The 13,044-nt window shown below is 41.2% G+C and overlaps 1 pseudogene; it reads right to left on the bottom strand.

The window, feature by feature from the left end:
- Positions 1–273: 273 nt before the first annotated feature.
- The window catches only part of LOC149200801 (uncharacterized), a 71,800-nt pseudogene continuing 59,029 nt past the window's right edge, over positions 274–13,044 (bottom strand).

The raw sequence follows: 13,044 nt of genomic DNA, 5'->3' as shown, positions 1-13,044 counted from the left end.
CATCCACTTGATTGTCACAGTGCTGGCATCTGCTTGGGGTTGTTTGAGAATGCCCTAGAGCTGGAAAATCCACGCATGGTATGAGCTGGAGAAATTTCAAGCAAATTCAACCCTTTGGACTGTATATGCGTTGCGCGCTCTGCCCAGTGCACCACGCGCTCTGAGTGCGCCGTGCACTCTACCCAGTGCACCGCGCGCTCTGAGTGCGCCGCGCCAGTGGTATTTTTGCACTGTGGCCCGGCTCCCAGTGTGCCGTGCCTCTTGTTATATGCGCTACGCTGCCTTCAAGTCACTCAGAGAACTATTCAATTCAATTAAATTGGTTTCTAATTTCCTCAATTCATCCTCACGCTTTTTAACTTTGGTCCCAAGTTGCTTCAAATCATTCTCCCATTTCGTCATCTCACTCATAAAAGTCTCAATGTACAATCTAATTTCATTCACCATAGTTTGATTACTTATTTGTGATTGACTTGCTGTGCTCTCATCGTAAGCATGATAGATTGCTCCATCATTAAAAGTTTGATCCGGAACACTAACAATCTCCAGCTGTGGATTTAGAAGAATATCAACCTTAATATGCACAAAGATCTCGGTATGCCAGGAATGGAAAGCTTTAAATTGCAATAGTATAATGTCTTCTGGAAGCATAATTTTGAGCACCGTACCTTTCCCTGACTGAATTTGTATTGAACGAACTCGAAGTATACAAATCAACTGTCAACGTATGCTGGAAACCATCCATTTTAGGAGTCACTTTCAAATGTACCATCATACTTTGACCTCCTTTCGGACTAAAAGCCTCCTCAGATAAAATCGATGAAGAAGCACCACGATCATATATGTTCCCCTCTTCATCGATGCTATGATTAGATAGTGAAATCTCAGATCCAATTTCTTTTTCTCCATGATGACCAACACCAACGTTCTTCAACATCATTTCAGGAATGAAATCACATATGAGGGAAACTGCAAATATATCAATAGGGATATGAGGAGGATTCTTAAACTCGAGCTCCACATTTATAGCCTCTCCAGAAATACAAATATTGCTATCTTTTCCTTTCAAAGATTTGGAAGAATACCTTGCTGCAGAATCTAACCAGTTACTTGATGTCGAGGATGTCAATGGAACTAATCCTTCCTCCAAATATTGCCATGTCTTTTCTGGTAAAAGAATAGCTCTAGCAGAGGCATATATGCGGTGATCCTCAAAATGAATTCTCAGTGATGTCATATTAATGGCAGGAAACTTCAGTTTGAACATTTCATCTTTTTTACCAACATTCTCAAAAAAACGCAGGAAATCTCCCAGAAACATTTCCTGAGTTACAACTGATTGATGACTACATGCAAGTAATCTCAATAAATGTTGAATGGCCAGTTCTGACTTCCCGATAACAGCATACCATCTTCCAAGATCAAAGTGGACATGGTTTCTGATATAATTCCATCCATTGCCTTCAAATATAGGAAGAACACACATATATGCTCTAATGGCATGTTTCCGCTGTCCACTTATAGTGTAGCGATTTCCTGGAAGGACAAGATGGAATCCAAATTTCCTGAGCATGGGTGGATTTCCACGCAGATAATAATAGGCTTCCTGCTCCAACAATATACCTGCATGTAAGATTGGTTCCTCACTAAAGATACGGAAGTAGACATTGCAACCTCCTTGAATTGCCCCCTAGCTTTGTGCAATTCCGACCACCAAAGTGCACATCTTGTGGCATATCTCTGACCTGAGGCACCTATTTTATGATAAGTTGTAAAATCCATTTCCATGGGATACTCTGCTTCCTTTCTTGATTGATCCAGCATGAATAGTGAAAGTCCAATCATTTCCTGAACACCAGCATAACACTTCCAAGCCTTGTCAATCTTGTAGTCACTGGATAACAATCGATAATTTGAAAGAGCAAGTTCATAATCACGCAACATAAAGGCATAGTCTCCCAAAATTCTGATCTGAGACTCTATCGAACTAAATGTGTAGATGGAACCATTAGAAACATCAGCAATATCATCCTTCCCCTTATGCCACCAAAGGTTTTTAAACTGATTTTTCAACCCCTTCCTTGTTGTTGAAACCTATTGATTCAAGAAGCGTATTTTCTGCTCCATGCATGGGATAATATTCTTTACAGAAAATTCTTGCATGAATTCATTAATCTGTTCCAAGTCAGTTATGTTGAAACAATGGCCTAGAACATGGTCAGATGATGAATTATCAAAGATTATGAAACAAAAGGAGTCTAGATATCTTCTGGTAAGATCTCTTCATTTGATTATGAAGAATTAATACATAGCAGCCTACAATCATGTGGTCCAAAAGTTCCCTTCATTTCCAATAGTATTTCATTTACTTTGTCTGTAGGTCCATCTTCAATAAAGGAAAACTGGTACTGTATTGAGTAAATGAATTTTATCGTACTTAATGTTGTCTAGGGGCTTTTAGTCATACACTTGTTGATATGAGATATAACTAGATTAGCTTTGAAAATTCCCGCTCCAACCCCTGTAGATATTGCTTTGTCTCTTTGTGCTGATGATGTTCTGTCTGTTTGTGCTTTTGCAAGGATAGGGGCTTCTGAACCTAGCAAGATGGGCACGGCTGCCTGAAGAGCTGTAAAACCTTATCAACCATGTGTTGAACGAACTTAATAATTTCTTCTTTAAAATAGAGTTTTGAAGAAGAACTGTCCTTCAACATTATTAATAATGTGGATCTTGAAGTGAAACCTTATTGAAGATCTCTTTGGCCTACAGGCGTTAGTGAACACTTCTGGAGACAAAATCCTCGACTCAAGGATTAAAATGACCCTTTTTGACCAAACTATATTTGATGACTGCAAATGACGAGAAATGAACTTTGGTGAATTTGACTCTGATAGAGGATTGACAAGACTGAGTCTAACATGATCAATGAATCTCTTCCACCAAGTCGGCCTCAAAGGGTATGATTCAAAAGATTTATTTTCAAATTAATCCATGCATAAGTTGGCCACAATTGGTGAGAGGGGTGATCCCATTTCCACCACAGATGTCTACTCGTAATATCTTCCTTGAAAAGTGAAAACAATTGATCGCAAGCAAATCTCAGCATGTCTTGCAGCTTTTGGATCGATAACTTCCTTTATAACCCTAATAGCCTCATCTAGGGGATATTGGTGAATAAGGATACCATGTCAAAACTTACCAGGATGTCATCCTGATCCACCCTCTCATTTTTTATAAGATTCACAAAATCATGGGAGTCCTTAATAAAAGAATCAGTATTTCCAACAAGAGGCTTTAGGATCTTGGCAACATACTTAGCCAATTCATAGGTTGGGGAACCAATGGTATTAACTATTGGTCTAAGAGGAACCCCTTCCTTGTGGATCTTTGGAAACCCATAAATTCTTGGGATAATTTCACAAGAAGGAGTTAATATTTTCTTTAATTTTTCATCAAGGCTGGAATCTGAAATTGCCTTCTTGACTTCTCTCATGATCTTGGGAATGGGATTAGCGCTAAGCTTCTTATAACTGCCACAACTAAGGTGTTCATTCATTTTACAAATATAGTCTTCTTTATCCAGAACCATGGCTGCCCCTCCCTTATCTGCCTTAAGAACCACAATTTTATCATTATTCCACATTGACTTGTTCTTCTTTACTTAAATTACTCTTGGGAGCTTTAGCTTTTCTCATTATGAGGGAAAATTCTTGCCTTAATGCCTCCTTATCTTCCAAAGAGAGGTTATTTATCCCATCCTCTATGCCACAAATGATACTCTCTACATGGATGTTCCTAGGAGCAACTACAAACCCTAAACCCTTGTTGAGAATATTAATAACTTTTGTACTTAATTCTTGAGAAGACAAATTAACTACCTTTCTTTTGGGTTTAACTCCTGATGATAAGCAAGAACCTAGGATTTTGAATCATGAGGAGTTACTTAAAGGAAGTTATCTTTGATGTTGAATGGCTTCACGCACTGGTCCCTATCACAATGGACTTCCATGAGTTATGTATGAGCTTTAAGAATAATAACCACACTCATGCACTGCGGGGACTCCAGGAAGGTGTTCCTACTATCATCAACTCGCATCAAATGGAGAATATTTTAAAAAAGGGCCATCATGAGATAATAACACAATTTAATATCCTTCATTCCATTGAATCCACTTCTCCTTCATACTCATATGCAACATGTATTAGATCGCCACCAGCGGGTCTCTGACGAACCTAAGGAGCTCCCACCCTCTAAGGGTGAACATGATCATAACATCCCTTTGCTACCAGGTACCCAAGTGCCAAAAGTTTGCACCTACACATATCCTTTATCCCAAAATAATGAAATTCAAAAAATCATCAAGGAACCCCTCGAAGTCAGTGTTATTCGACCTAACACCAACCCTTATTCATCTATGGTGGTCGTGGTTGTAAAGAAAGTATGTGAATCGCACATGTGTCAAGACTTTAGGGCCCTTAACAAGCTCACCATCAAGGAAAAATTTCCTATCCCAGTAGTTGATGATCTACTTGATGAAGTACATGGTGCCAAATTTTTTACCAAGATGAGCCTTCGCTCAAGCTATCAAAAAATAAGAATGAAGGAAGTTGATATTCCCAAGGAAACCTTCCAAACTCATGAAGGCCATTATGAATACCTTCTCATTCCATTTTGTCTTTGTAATGCTCCATCCAATTTTCAGAGCCTCATGAACCACCTTTTGAAACTGTATATCAAAAAAAAATTCCATGGTCTTTTTTGATGTCATTCTCATCTACAACATAACATGGGACACTCATCTTCAGCATGTTGATGAGGTATTGCAACTACTCGAAGTTCATAAACTATTTGTCAAATTATCCAAGTGTTCCTTTGGCATGGAAGAAGTAGAATATTTGGGATGCATTGTGGTCTGTGAAGGAGTGAGGGTTCATCCAAAAAAGATTCAGGCAATGCAAGACTGGCCCCAACCAAAAACCTTTAATATTTTGAGGGGATTATTGGGTCTCACAGGATACTATCACAAATTTTTCCGCAATTATGGACACTTTGCTAGGCATTTCACTAATCTTCTCAAGAAAAATTATTTTCTTTGGATTGACACAACTCAGCAGGCCTTTTTGGCTCTTAAACAGGCCATGTGCTCCACTCTAGTATTGTCCCTACTATAATTTACAAAACCTTTGTTTATTGAATGTGATGCTTTAGGTACAAGCACTGATGCAGTATTAATGTAGGAAGGTAGACCATTGCCTTTCATGAGTTAAAAACTTAGTGGAAAGCATTTGGATCATTCTACATTTGAGAAAGAAATTATGGCCATCTTACATGCAGTAGACACGTGGCGACCATACTTATTGGGGTGTCATTTCAAAATGTGAACTAACCATAATAACCTAAAATATTTCCTCGAGCAACATCTATCGTCAACACAACAAAATAAATGGCTCACAAAAATGTTGGGATATGATTAAGAGATAATTTATAAGAAAGGGCATGACAATGTAGTGTTGATGCCTTATCACATCAATTTGAGGATGAGGGCACCCTTTTATCCCTTTCTCTACCCATCCATGATTGGAATGAAGAGGCCCGTAATGAATGGTTCTCCCACCCCTCTATGTCCCAGTTCATTAATAGATTAAGAGCTGACCATAATTCCTTAGTTGACCACTCTTAGAAGGATGATTTTCTTTGCTATAATGTTGTGGGGAAAAGTATCCGACGCGGATGACCCTATCCCTACTCTAAAGGTGACAGTCTTTAGCAACAACTGAAAGTAAAGCTTTGATGTTTTCCTTTATGAAAGTACAGAGAGAAGGAAGAAAAGATTAACCAACCTGGTGTCTTTCGCTTAGTCGATCCTTATCCTCTCTCTTTGTCTCTTGTTTCCAGTTCCTTGCTCTCTTGGCCGGTCCAGCTACACACAGATCCTGCACAAACAAGAGAGGAAACTACAAGATACAAGTAATCATAACTGATGCATGGATTAGAGTGAATCAAATATACATGTAAATACAATACATCAATGCAATACAAGTATATAGGAGAACATGCAACACTTTATTGATAGAAGTAACAGGGTTCTGAGAAGGTTACAACCAATGATGGCTCCAATCCAGCAACACCTCCCCAGCAGCAAGAACTCTCCTCTTCACCTCTAGTAAAACAATCACCCAATAGCTCTAACTGTAAACCAACAGCACCTCCTTGCTTTACACAAAATTCCAGCCTCCCTAGACCTCATAGAAGAGCTCTATATATAGGATAGAAGAAGAGAGGATGAGTCAGCTTGAGACTGACATGAAGCTGCCTTGTGTCCTCTCCCTCTTCAGTTAATCTTCAGTTCTTGAGTCCACTTGGAGATACTTGCTTACACATGGTGATCAAGTACCCCTTACTCATCACAGGGCGAATCTCATGAACCAAGTGTCAGTTTGGAAGCTTCCTGGGCAGTTGACACCTTGCAGAATGACTGTGCCACTTGGCCAATCTCGCCCAGCGCAGGTAGCCTTCATTAGATTTGACTTCCAGCGCAGGTACAAGGAGGGACAGTTGCATTCCAGCGCAGAAGCTCAGTGGAGCAGCTGACATGATCCAAAATAAGCCTGTTTTGAAGTGTTTTCAGGTGGAGAACTGATTGGAAGTGCTGTTGTTTGATGACCTTGTTCTTTTAGGGGTAAGAACAACATGTTTAGGGACTGAGGATCCCTGTAATTATTGACATTTCATGCTCCATGTCGCGAGGCACAAAAATGTCTATAACAGTTGCCCCCTAAAGTATGAGGCCGTTTATCGGGTGAAATGCTTTAGCTAGAGGGTCCGAAGTTCATTCCAGTGCTGAGGAGTCGCCCTGTAATACAATACAATACAATACATTATTTTTCATTCTATTTTCATGATCTGGCTGAGGCGGGCATTCCCATGCTCAGCTTTTATAAATACACTTTGGTACATATGACAGACGATCGTCTGAAGGTAGACTGATAATTTTCTGCTGAAATTATCATCCTTTGAATAGGATGATCATCTGCTGCAATGATGTACATGGCAAATGCTTTTATATTTCCTGAATATATATCGCAGCCCGGATGGATGAAACTAGATCCGGGGTCTTCAAACTCGTTCGATCTTCACTCTAAGTACAAGTCGATCCATGTGAGAATTTCGCTGAAGTCGAACATGGAAAGACATCGCTTGATTACCGGTCAATAATGAAAACCGTTAACAAGCGCGAGAGGAATCACCAATAATGATGATGACCCTCAAGGTACTGCAGTACAATTCACGTGGCGTGAATAAAGGACTTGGCGTCGAACGCCACGCAAAATCTTCTGGTCGAAGGTCATTGAGGTATACCTGTCGCCGGAAGTGAGAAACTTGCCATTGAGGCATGCAAGCTTCAAAGTACTGATGGGGGTGTTCCTAGATCAACTTCTTGGGTAATGAGCTGAAGTCGACAAGAAGCGATCCGTCAAAGGAGGGCCTTAATGAATCCCACATCAATGACACGGAACGGAGCTAATGATTTTAGTGGAGGTGAAAACAAACTGTGACATATGATTCAGGGTGGCGATCATGAATGGATGAAGGATAATGTATGGCAGTGGATGGGACACGGTTGACACTTTCAGAATGACCCCTCTTGAACATATAACGACACTGATGCGATGGATCGGTAGCATTACCCCAAATGTGGATGGTTTGGCGAGGACCATGGCGATGAGACCGGTGAATGAAACAACCCAACCCGATGTGGTACGGAGGAAAAGTGTCATGTTCAAGAGTGACTTGCTACCATTAAACTTTGATGTTCTCCCAATTTTTCCCCAGTCATTTCTGACCAGTACCTCTTTATTTTTGTCAAGCTTGAGGAGGATAACATATGCTTGTTCTATAACCTGCCCTTCGGGAAAGCCCATCGCTATGATTTAACGAGCCTAGCGATAGGGAAACTCGTTCTCGTCTAAAGACATGTTTGTCGCTATTTAATCATTTTAACGAGTCTAACGACAAGGAAAACTCGGTCCTTTTCATTTTTAGAGAGTCTAAAAAGGTACAGAAAGTTAACTCCACAATTCCTTTTTCGTCAGCTAATCCCTTAAGTCCAAAAAAGTATAAAACAATACAGAAGGGATGGCTGTTCGGTACTTTTAACGAGCCGAACAAGACAAGCGCTCGATCCTTTTGTGCAATAATCCCTCAGGTCCAAAAAGATTAAAATTTAGAGGAGGGATAGCGTTCCGGTCATTTAACGAGCTGGAAGGCCAAAACTCGGTAAACTTTTCATATTTTACGAGTCAGTGAAAAGAGCTCAAAGAAGACTCATCTTTTGAGGAACGAGTGATAAACAAGGATAGCAGCAGATTCCAGGTACAGGTTGGAATTTTCCAATCACGGCAGTGTCACAAGGATGGCTAGGTGAAATCACTCTTCACAGCTGTTTCTCAAAAGAGGTAAACACACAAATGGAAGTGAATGATCGGCCAAATGAACAGTGGAAGTGATGGATGAAAACACGATCAAGGTTCTTATGGCTGATGAATTTACGATCTCAAAAGGTTATTTACCGGTTCATTTTTTCCATGAGCTTGAACTCTGGGGGAAACTTTTGCTCACACTTTTCTATTTTTTAACGAGCATAAATTCAGTCATAAAACTGCTCGAATTTTGCGTTTATTTTTTAACGAGCATGAAATATATGCTAAAACTGCTCGATATACCAGTCATAATAAGAACGCCTCCTATGAGATAACTATTTTTTAAGGAGATTTATCTCATAAAGCTATGCTCCAAATTTTGGCAAATTTTACTTTTGCCCCACAGGCTTTCTTCATGCAAGGTCGGAAACGGCTAATCCTACGAGTTTAAAGGGTTAGACCTACAGGTTTAAAGGGAGGACCTAAAAATTTAAAAAATAAATAGTCGTCCCTTGCTTGCATTCCAAAAGTTTGCATGCCCCCAGGTATAGGATAGAATTTCGAGGCTGCCCCTCCTCTCCCCTACTTTTGCTTTTCTTTGGGTGTTCACAGTTATTTGTCATCTTGCTAATCTAATGCGAACGATACTTGTCTTCTCGTTATTTTAAGGGGTCTTACGCAGTACTCAGGCTTCCCGTCGGCCCACTTTTAACAAACAGCTATTTGTGACAATAGAAGAACACTACTCAAAGACAAAACATTGGTATTATTGAGGGAGGCTTGCCTCTTTCTTATTATCCGAAGAGGGTTCTATTCGCTGCCGCAAATCAATCTCTTTCTTCGGCGGTGTCTATCATTGGGTTGTCCAAAGATGGTTACCCTCTGTCACAACAATATAGTCTCCTACTTTGTAGGCTGCCCCTGCTTATCCTTCAAAACATATGTTTCAATGGGCGAGGCTTGAATTCAAAGATGGTTACTATTCGTTACGATAAGGGAATTCCTACTTGGGCATTGCCCACTTTTTTAGACAAAGGTGAATGACTACTTTTATCAAACACATAACTTTAACAAAAGAACACTATTCCAGAACAACCCCACTTCCTTCCACGGACGGGGTACGGACTAGTCATATTCTTCTGCGGAAATTCTTCCTTATACCCGGGGTTTCTTCTGCCCGAAGCAGACCAGGGTGCATGCCCCCTGGGTCCTAGTCTTTCTTTCCGAATCACTCGCATTCATCGGGAAGGAGGACTGGGGGCGGAGGTGTATCTTGAGTGAACAGACCATTTAGGATTGGTATTTGACTATTTGCGATGCGAGATCCCGGAAATGAAAGTTGGTCTACGAGCTTGACCATCCTTCCTTCGTGTGGAAAACACATTACTCTAAAGAGTGAGGAGACTATCGCTCCCATGCAATAAATATAGTCGCATCCAAGGAGTAGGTTATAATCCAAGGGTCCTTGGACGACCAACACGTTCATCTCGACGGTCTTCCCTTTCAATGTAACAGGTACATTGGGGAGGATCCCTAATGGTCGACTGGTTCCTTTATCAAAACCTGAGAGATTTCTCAACTCAGGTAAAAGCGCTGGGGAACCCAGTGCTTTCCAAGCAATAAAGGAAAGGATACTCACAGACGCCCCTTCATCAATGATAGTACCAGCCATAATCATTCTATAGATCTGGACAATGATTCTGAATGGTATACTGGCTGGTAACCGGGGTCTGCCTAGTTGATTCCAATCAAAGGATACAACCAGGTTGCTTGGTGGTGGGACCGAATATACGGCCGGATATGACTCTGATGATGTTCCTTCCTGCGATAAAGGAATGGGCGCATTGCCCTGACGCTCATCGGAGTCGGTGCTGATGAAAAGAACCTGGATGGTGTCATCCTTATTCTCTTCAGTGAGGGTGTCGCATGAAGATGACTCTTCGGCGACGGTGTCATTTGAAGACGGATCTTCAATGACGGAGTCATTGGACGATAGAACCTCTGAAGGAAGAACCGGGTCAACTGCCGTTTCGACCTTTAGACTTTCGTCTGGTCTAGATTCAGTAGGTTTATTCTCAATGACCGACACTTCAGCTGACCACTTGAGCGGGTCAACTGGATTTTCAACTCTCGAGGGATTAGGCGTGAGTTTTCGGTATCCAGGAGGAAGTTGCAACGGTGAAACCGGGCGATCTTCCAAAACTCTCTTTGCCTCATCTAAGAATGGACATTTGTGGATGGCATGATTGCCTTCACACAATAGACAGGGTGATCTTGGTCCCCTTCTTCGTCCTTCACTCTCGCTAGTTGACGGAATGCAATCAACATGACAATCAGAGGTTGATGCTACCGGATTGTGCAACCTTGGGGACCAGTCCCTTAGTATCCGGGGAATACAAGGACAATCACGATGGAAATGGATCCCTTTGCAAATGACACATGGCGATTTAGGCCCGGTCGGTGCAGTGTGTGGGTTCTTGTCAGCTTTCTTCTGCTTGCCCCCAGTCGCCTTCGCCAGAGGCTCCTTCTGCTTCTTTTCTCTCTTCTTCTTTTCCTTCTTCTCCTTGGGAGGCTGACTTTTGCAGGCTCTACCTTGCGAAGATGAAGGATCAGAGGAAGTATCATAAGAAGTGGAAGGCTGGTGGGTAGTTCTAGATTGTTCTGACTGTTGATTCGACTTCTCAGGATTAGTGGCGATCTGGAATACATTAGTTGAAAAGAGCCATATAGGTAGGCCAATTGTCAACCCTGGAAGTGACAATGTAGCCATATGAGGCGCACCAACATCTCCCCAAGAGGAGAAGGGATTTGGACTTCTGCCAAGGTTACTTCCTTGGTTGGTGGGCTCCATACTTTTCAACTGAAAGATCAACGTGGGAATAACAGGTGATTATGTTCCGCTTAAAATAAATTTTATTAACGACGCTTTTAGACACAAACTTGCTTTTTCATGTTTTAAGAGTCGAGAAAAAGCTAAAGATGACTCTAGTCGCCTTCGATGTATTAACGAGCCCGAAGTGACAAATGCTCGGTTGGACTTTTTCAGTTATAGAGTTTGAAAAAGGCCAAAAGAAACTGCTCTGGAGATCTAGGCAGAGGGTGTGCCAAACCTTTCGCGAAACCACAGAATACGTTTTACGGTACGGGTGGTCGATCTTCGTGAATGCTGTGTTCACTGCATCGCGATCAGTAGGGCGGCCGACACGGTTTCCTAAGGATAAAGGATAAAAGCCTATAGGGGTCTCCCAATATACGCGACGGTACGCGGGAGCACAAGTCCGTGTTAGTGCCACCGACTCTCAGGAGGAATCACCCACCTTCGTAGAGATCGACAGTCACTATGTTTAACGACGCCGGAACACATCTCTACCTAGACCTCTAGATGTTTGCGTTATGTTACAAAGCGTTGTTATGTAAATTGGGTTTATTTTAATGTTGATCTTGCTTAACAGTTTGCCTTTCAGGGTCGCCACGAGATGTATATATACAACTTCCTATATGCAATCTAAGATGAGAAGCAAATCTTTTCAATCTTTCAACTTTGAAAACCTTAATCTACTGAGGGAAAAGAAAGACACAACTTTTTCCACAGATCATAGAACACACACTAAAATGCACATTTTCCTAAATCGTCAAGCACACAGTCAAATGCAAAATGCACAATGCATGTATTTCTTTTCGTTATCCTTAATGTTGATGTAGGACAGAAAGGAAACTGTTGTATAATTTTGAATCTAATTTCAAGTAGAAATAAACAAGCTTGTCCAATAATCAAAAAGACACCTTATGATCGACTTGTTTAAACACAGGAAATGTATAGATCCAAACCATAAAATAAAAAACAAACAAACTCAAACAGCCATGAACAGTAATAAAACTAGCTCTTCAGATCACAAAGACACTTTTACAGTTCAGGATCTAAGAGGCCACAGCTATACTGGTTCGCTTTTCACAATGGGAAACTGTAACTGAAACAAGAAATACTGAAAGAACATTCACATTTTCATCACACAACTGAGGCGGAATAATGTCAAGGAGAAGTGGTTTACAGCAAGTACAATGACCAGCAAGCAATCAGCAAAAATCAGTGAAAACAAGGCCAAGACACAAAGGGAAAGCTGAGCAAGACAATGGCTAACTGGACCAGCGCAGGTTCTAGTCTGCCAGTTTGACTCTCAGCGCAGTTCCTGAAGGGAGCACCTGCGCTGTAATGCAGACTGCCTGTGGACAGCCTGCACTGACACACGAGAGTTGCGTCTACAAAGAATTCCGGGTCATAAAAAGCTCAAAAATGCACTGTTTTTGCTGAAATAAAAAGCTATAGGTCAAGTACAGGCTAAGGGATGATCAAGAGGATGAAAATATATCACAAAGAGTAAAGAGTCTTTTGTAGATAAGCTCTTCAAATCTTGAATTTGCTCAGCAAATGAGCAAGAGTAGCAGTCCCTCTACTTCGCTTTTGATATAGTCAAAAGCTTTTCGATTTGGTACTCTTTTTCTTCAAGAAATGAATAGCAAAACACTACAAACACCAACAAGATACTAGGCTCCCCAGCGGAGTCGCCAGTTTGTTGTGGGGAAAAGTATCCGACGCGGATGACCCTATCCCTACTCTAAAGG

This window comes from Pinus tabuliformis, chromosome 2_1, assembly GCF_031772625.1.
Source record: "Pinus tabuliformis cultivar Carrire ecotype Pingquan chromosome 2_1, CPIR1, whole genome shotgun sequence".
Taxonomy (NCBI): domain Eukaryota; kingdom Viridiplantae; phylum Streptophyta; class Pinopsida; order Pinales; family Pinaceae; genus Pinus; species Pinus tabuliformis.
The sequence above is the reverse complement of the archived record's forward strand: the minus strand, read 5'-3'. Positions and strand labels throughout refer to the sequence as shown.